The following is a 7320-nucleotide window of genomic DNA, read 5'->3' as shown; positions in this document are numbered from 1 at the left end:
CGCTCTGCGCCTGCCCGGACCGCGTGAGCAAGCGCCGCGGAGGCGGCGAACGTGACGTCGCTCCCCGCCGCGGGCCGAACGGCCGAGGCTCCCGCCTCTCCACGTCCTAGCGGGTGAGTACGCGCGCGCGGGCCTCGGCCCTGCGGCCTCGCCGGCCTCCTGCGCTGGCAGGGTCAGCAGGTGCTGCGGGTTGGGGGGGCAGGCTGGAAGCGGGGGGCGGGGCTTGGGGCCCTGCCGGAGCAAGTGCGCCACCCGCCACTGGCCGGTGAACCGCTGGGACTCCAGGCTGTACCTCTCGACGTCCTGGCAGCGGACGGAGAATGCGCCGTGGAGGCCCTGGCAGGGGACGGGGGCTGGGGGAGGGAAGGAGAGCGGGGCATTGACGGTGGCCGCCCAGATGTCAGGTGTCAGTGCAGCCCCGAGCCCTTGGGCAGTGAGCTCAGGCGCAGGTCTCCCGTTGCCCTCCAGACACATCCCACACGCACGTGGTCTGGGGTGAGGTTCTCGCCGCTTCTGTAGTGCGGCAGCTCCATGTTGCGCAGGTTGTTCCAACCCTCCACCCCCACAGCGGCCCTGGCATCCTCAAGGCCAGGGCCCGCTTGCAGCCCTGTGCCCCAGGCCGCCAAGCCCAGCCTCAGGCAGGGCCATCAGGGCACCAGGCATGGGCGGAGGCTGGAGATCTTCATCTTGGCAGCCTGTTGTCCTTCAGCAGCTACATGGAGCCGAAATACATGGATAGTGACTCGGCAAGGCTTAGGCCCTGTCAGGCTGCCCCCCTGGACGTGTTCAGAGGAAAGCATGTCCCTGATCAGAAGCACCAAGGAGAGTGAAACTTGGCGCGTTCCAGCCTTTGCACTGGGCCAGGGACAGGTGGACCAGGCTGGTGGAGAGCAGGCTGCGCGGGGGCCCTCCCAGTTCAGCTCTGTGTAGAAAATCAAATCTGTTGAGCACCCAGTATTTTAGGCTCTCCCTGGCTTCTGGCCATGGGGTGCAGGTAGGGCCCTGGAGTACACTGAATGAGGGAGTGACTTAGGCGGAAAGCCCGGAGAACAGGGTCTCTCACACATTGACCAAGCAGCTTGTGTGTGACACACTATGGCGGGGAGGTCACATTTACTGCGGGCTGATTTCCTTGTGGGCCTTTGGCAGATATTCTAGAAAGGAGCCCCTTTCTGGCTGGAGGGCTCTCAGTAGCTCTAAGAAGTGAGAGAGGGCTGTGTCATTGCCCCAGAGCCCTGGTGTATGGGCAGGACCAGGCTTCTAAAGGCGGCTTCTAAATCAGTCCAGGGTCCAAGAACTTCCGTCCTCCTTTTCCAACTTGGAGGTCTCCACCTCCTCTTCCTGAGATCAGCAGCTCCAGTAATATGACTCTGGCCGAGGGGCTGTATAATCCTAGCTTAACCTCTCACCAGTTGCCCTTTACATTTTAAGAATCTGAGAGCCAGAGAAGTCAGGTAAAGTACCAGGGTCACAGTTTGGCACACAGTGGAGCCCTCATTTGAATCTAGGTTCATCGAATGCCAAAGCACAGTTTTCATCCACTGATCTGTGCCTGCCTTCCTTTTCTAGGTCAAGGTCTGGATTTGGGGATCGCTTACCCAGTGGTAGCACTTCTGGTTAGACCTGGTTTCCACAGTGTGCTTAGAGGAATCATTGTCTCCTCATGTGTGGGAGCGGGGGCACCAGCCAGAGGAATGGCTGCTGGCTTTGACTTCCTGATATGAGTTGGAATCCGGGCCCTTGCAATTTCATCAGCCGAACCCTCCCACATTGTGGCGTTCTTCCAAGAGTCCCACTTCTCTCATTTGTTATACGTTGGGAACAATACAAACCTCTTCAGGCTTGAGCTGTTAGTGTAAAATGCCCAGCAGAGGGCCTGGCACAAAATAAGGTGTCCATTTAGTAAAGTGGGTTAAGGGACTTGTTCAGGGTTTGGATTTGCACCCAGGTTGGTCTGAGTCCAAAGCCTAGTGCTCTTTCTACCTACATGTGGCTCCTTGCAATCTCTCTTTTGGCATTCCGTTATTGAAAAGTATAACTGATTTCTCATAAGGTAATTTGGGATGGATTATTTGCTAGAGAGAGGACTGTTCTCTTGGGGAGACAGTAAAGTCTTGTTCTCTTGTTGGCGTATCTTCCTATGACAGGCACAAGTAATCATGTCGCTTTCCCACAGCTTGCTCTGTCCCTTGGGCCTGTGACTTAAGAACAAACACGTCAGTCATTGTAAAATCCAAAGAAGTCTGGAAATTCATCATGTTTTGTGGTAGCTCTTCCCCAGAACCTGGGACAGGTTTGGACATTTTATAGCAGTGGGCACAACAGAAGATAAATACGCTTTGGCTGAGCGGTGGCTGAGCATTTGCTGATGGGGTCAGATGCAAACAGAAGGAAGGCAAGGAAAACTTTGTAGATGTTTTGTTGCCAGCGCTGGGCAGCATGTGCTGAAACCCGGGCATTGGGGGGGGTCAAATGGTGCCCAGTACTCACATCCCCTAATTGTTCAGAGGCTGCGTTCAGAACATACAGGACAGCCTTGAGTTAGATGCCAAGGCCCTGTGGCCTCGGATAAGAAGTGTGACTTCCTGCAAAACAGAAACAAATAGGACTTTTCCTTATTATTAACTTCAAAAAGTGCAACAAATGGTTGTGCCTGCGAGGCTCAGTCGGTTAAGTGTCCGACTTCGGCTCAGTTGTGATCTCCCAGTTCTTGAGTTCGAGCCCCGTGTCAGGCTCAGTGCTGACAGCTCAGAGCCTGGAGTTTGCTTCAGATTCTGTGTCTCCCTCTCTCTCTCTCTCTCTGTCTCTGCTCTCCCCTGCTCTCTCTCTCAATCTCTCTCTCTCAAAAATAAACATTTAAAAAACCACAACAAATGCTTGTTATGAAAAATTAAAAGTAAAGAGACTAAGTAAAGTGAAAAAAGACCTCGTTCAGCCAGTTCTCCTCCCCCAGAGACTCCCACTGTGAACTGGGCGGTGCATCTTCTTTCACACATGGTTCCCGTGTGCACCAGGTACGTTCCCACACAGTGTTCTCTTTAACAAAAATGGTACAGGCCTCACACACTTCACTTTACTCAGGGAGAATTGATTGTGAGCGCTCGGTCACTCACAAGGTGGATTGTAGCAGGGCTGGATCTGAGTCCCTGCCTTTTGATTTGAGGTTCCAAGCTCAGGCCATGGCCCACGTGGCCTCACAGCCTCAGGGCCTAGCATATCCCAGGAGAGCACTCCAGGGGACACACACACAATTACCCTTGCGGATAAGCGGAGGAAATGGTCCAAATATTTCACACCGTGCATGACGCAGTCCCAGCCAATCAGAAGCTGCACTGGCTGGACGTGGACTTCCTGAGGTTACTGGTTAAATATTGGCCCTGCCTGCAGGGGTCTCATTTCACGTTGTACCTGTCTCTCAGTGCATAGCTGGGAAGGGTATATGGGAAGGGAAAGATGGAGAGAGGAAGGGAGAGATGGGGAGAGGAAGGGAGGTAGGTAGGAAGGAAGGTAGGTAGGAAGGAAGATGCCAAATGTTCATAAATAACACAACGGAGGAGGAAAGAAAATGGTTTCAACAGAATCAGTGTTACTGACTGTAGCATTATCTATCTATCATCTATCTATCTATCTATCTATCTATCTATCTATCTACCTATCTATTTTTTAAAAGAAGGACAAAGGAGGGGTGCCTAGGTGGCTCACCTGGTTAAGCGTCCAACTTCGGTTCAGGTCATGATCTGACTGTTCATGGGTTCAAGCCCTGCATCCGGCTCTGTGCTGACAGCTCAGAGTATGGAAGCCTGCTTCAGATCCTGGGTCTCCTCTCTCTCTGATCCTTCCCTGCTTGCACTGTCTCTGTCTCTCAAAAATAAATAAGAATAAGGACAAGGGATCCTGCTACTTGAGAAAAGCATGCTGCTTGTGAGAAAGGAAGGGCAGTAATGAAAAAGGAAATAGGAAGAGTTTGGCAGAACTGCAGTTGGAATACAGCTTTGCACTCCGTGGCTCTGTGACCTTGGACAAGTGACTTAATCTCCTTGAACTTACTTTCTCTAAACATCTGTGAATGTGACAGGGAGGAAAGGAACAAAGAGTAACTTAACCAAGATGACATCAGCGAAGGGTCGGATAGGCTGAGAGAGGTCTGAGGGACTTTCAGTCTGGTGGGCTCATATGTAGTCAAGTCAGGGGTGGTCTGGGGAATTCCAGATGGGGGTCTTACTGCTCTTCTCACCCTGAATTTAGGCTAATGGGGATTCTGGGTTAAACCATTAAATAAGTTTCATTCTTCATTTTTTAAAAAGTTTATTTAGTTTAAAAAAGAGAGCAAGTGAGCATGAGCAGGGCAAGGGCAGAGAGAGAGGGAGAGAGAGAGAGAATTCCAAGCAGGCTCTGGAGTGTCAGTGCAGACCCAGACTTGGTGCTCAAACTCACAAACTGAGATCATGACCCCAGCCGAAACCCAGAGTTGGGCACCTGACCAACCAAGCCACCCAAGCGCCCCAGTAAGTTTCATTCTTTGAAGTTCTGTGGTTTGTGTGGTAGAGGCCAGGGTGACTGTTAAGGGGCATGGAGGTGTCATCAATCACGGGCAGGTGTAAAGAGAAAAAGTGAAGAGTGGGGTGGCTTTTAACCTCTTCGGTTTATGGGGCAAGTTTTTGAGTAAGTGTTTACACCATGAGCATACTTTTTGCCTGCTTTAAAAGCCACGAATGGCCATAAAATAGAAGACTCGTGGGGTGGTGAGTGTCCAGTTTCATTGTAGAAGCCCAGAGTTCTCCTCGCTGCATCAGCTTCACTGACCAGCAGAGGGCAGTGCAGATGGTGACATCACTGCAGGTTGTTTGGTCCCATGGAGCGACTTTTTAAAATTTGTTATCCCAATTGTGGCCGGTCACACACACACACACACACACACACACACACACACACACACACACAACATAAAACTAGCGTTGTAACCACTTATAATTGTGTAGTTCCTAGTGTTAAGTATATTCACGTTGTGCAAACAGTCTCCAGAGCTTTTTTATCTTTCAAAACGGAAGACCATAGACCCATTACAGGACAACTCCCCTTTTTCCGCTCTCCATACCCCCTGGCAAGCCACAGTTCTACTTTCCGTTTCTGGGAATTTGACTACTCTAGAAAGCTTGGAGGAATGGAGTCATCCAGGGCTTGTCTCTGTTTGGCATCTTAGCATGCTGTCTTCAAGGTGCATCCATGCTGTGGCATGTGGTCAACTTTAACTTCACTCTTGAAATGATCATTTTTGTTATTTGCACAACATGCAGATGGCACGAATCTCCTCTTCCTCGATTTGCACTCTTCCTGGTATGTCATGTATTTGGAAGTGGGGGCGTCAGTGTCTCCCTTCAACTCCTGCCTGTGTGAGCCACATACATGCACTCACTGGGCTGCTCAAATGTGGGGTTAACTGAAGGATGGGAAACGAACAGGAAACCAGCACACCCATTCAGCGGACAGTCCCTGCAAAGGGTGTCTTGGCTGTATGCATAAGACAGGATGTTGTTCATACGCCCCAAGTAACTCGGCCTTTCCAGATCTGGGAATCCATTTAAAAGGATGACTCAAGGAAGAAAAAAGAATTCACATTCAGAACATTGAGAGTGACATCAGTGGTGTTGCGAAGCTCACATCTCCCTGCAAGAGAGAATGGGCCCTGAGGCCGGTGGTGAGCTCACAGCCTCCGGCTGCTGCCCACTTGGGATCTGCCCCACATTTGGGCCAAGTCTATACTCTTCTAGGAAGAGATGTGCCGTAGCAGGTGGGCTTTAAGCCAGACCCTGAAGGATGAACAGGATGTACTCAAAGAGCAGATAGAAGAATGTTCTAGAAAAAAGTTATTCATTAGCCAGCCTACTAGCAGAATTTCACCTCTCCACCTTGGTTGCCAGGGTTTGTGCTCCTCTTGACCCCATCTTATTCCCACAAATGGCTCTGAACATGCTCTCACCTTGAATCTGCAAATGCTGCTTCCAGGGAATGAGGCCTGGCCAGCCAGGGACCTCTTGTAAATCCCCTGGATCTTTAAATTTGACTTGCTAAGTGTTGGTATAGTGATCAAGGTCGTATGTCATCTTCTAGGTGGTTTAGAAACAGAAAAGGAAGTAGAATGGACTTTGGAACACTGGGGGAATCTATGCAAACACAAAATGTGTTCATTTCAGCTCTGGTGTAAATATCACAGAGGAATGAGCTCAGATTCCAATAAAAGAAGAGCCACTCCTGAAATCCCTATCAAAACAACACCATCATTCACAGCTAGAACAAACAATCCTAAAATTTGTATGGAACCAGAAAAGACCCCAAATAGCCAAAGCAATCCTGAAAAAGAAAACCAAAGCTGGAGGCATCACAATTCAGAACTTCAGGGTGTATTACAAAGCTGTAGTCATCAAAACAGTATGGTACTGACACAAAAATGGACACATAGATCAATGGGAAAGAATAGAGAACCCAGAAACAGACCCACAAATATGTGACCAACTAGTCTTTGACAAAGCGGGAAAGAGTAGTAGAAAAAATACAGTCTCTTTAGCAGATGGTATTGGGAAAACTGGACAGTGGCATGCAGAAGAATGAAGCGGGACCACTTCCTTACACCATACCCAAAACTAAACTCAAAATCGATGAAAGATCTAAACACAAGACAGGAAGCCATCAAAATACTAGAGGAGAAAACAGACAACAATCTCTTTGACCTCAGCCGCAGCAACTTCTTACTCCACACGTCTCCGTAGGCAGACGTCTCCCAAAAGCAAAAATGAACTATTGGGACCTCATCGAAATGAAAATCTTCTGCAAAGTGAAGGAAACGATCAGCAAAACTAAAAGACAGTCGATGGAATGGGAGAAGATATTTGCAAATGATAAATCAGATAAAGGGTTAGTATCCAAAATCTATAAAAAATTTATCAAACTCAACACCCAAAAAATAAGTAATCCAGTGAAGTAATGGGCAAAAGTCATGAATAGATCCTTTTCCAAAGAAGACATCCAGATGGCCAACAGACACATGAAAAGATGTTCAACATCACTCATCATCAGGGAAATACAAATCAAAACCGCAATGAAAAAGCACCTCACACCATTCAGAATGCCTAAATTAACAAGTCAGGTAACAACACATGTTGGCGAGGATGTGGAGAAAGAGGAACCCGTCTGCACTGCTGGTGGGAATGCAAACTGGTGCAGCCACTGTGGAAAACAGTATGGAGGTTCCTCAAAAAATGAAAAATAGAACTACCCAACGACCAGCAATTACACTACTAGGTATTTACACAAAGGATAAAAAAA

At 49.1% G+C, this 7320-nt stretch overlaps 1 long non-coding RNA gene across 3 annotated transcripts in view; it reads left to right on the top strand.

Annotated features, from left to right (window-relative positions):
- The first annotated feature begins 15 nt into the window (after nt 1–15).
- LOC115306747 overlaps nt 16–7320 on the top strand; it is an 81853-nt gene continuing 74548 nt past the window's right edge. For all 3 annotated transcript variants that reach the window (XR_003915415.1, XR_003915416.1, XR_003915414.1), the window contains exon 1: nt 16–113. This is a non-coding gene — a long non-coding RNA (uncharacterized LOC115306747). The remainder of the gene's footprint in view (nt 114–7320) is intronic.

The sequence above is a fragment of the Suricata suricatta genome, chromosome 11 (genome assembly GCF_006229205.1).
Source record: "Suricata suricatta isolate VVHF042 chromosome 11, meerkat_22Aug2017_6uvM2_HiC, whole genome shotgun sequence".
Lineage (NCBI taxonomy): Eukaryota > Metazoa > Chordata > Mammalia > Carnivora > Herpestidae > Suricata > Suricata suricatta.
This window is presented reverse-complemented; position numbering and strand designations above follow the sequence as displayed.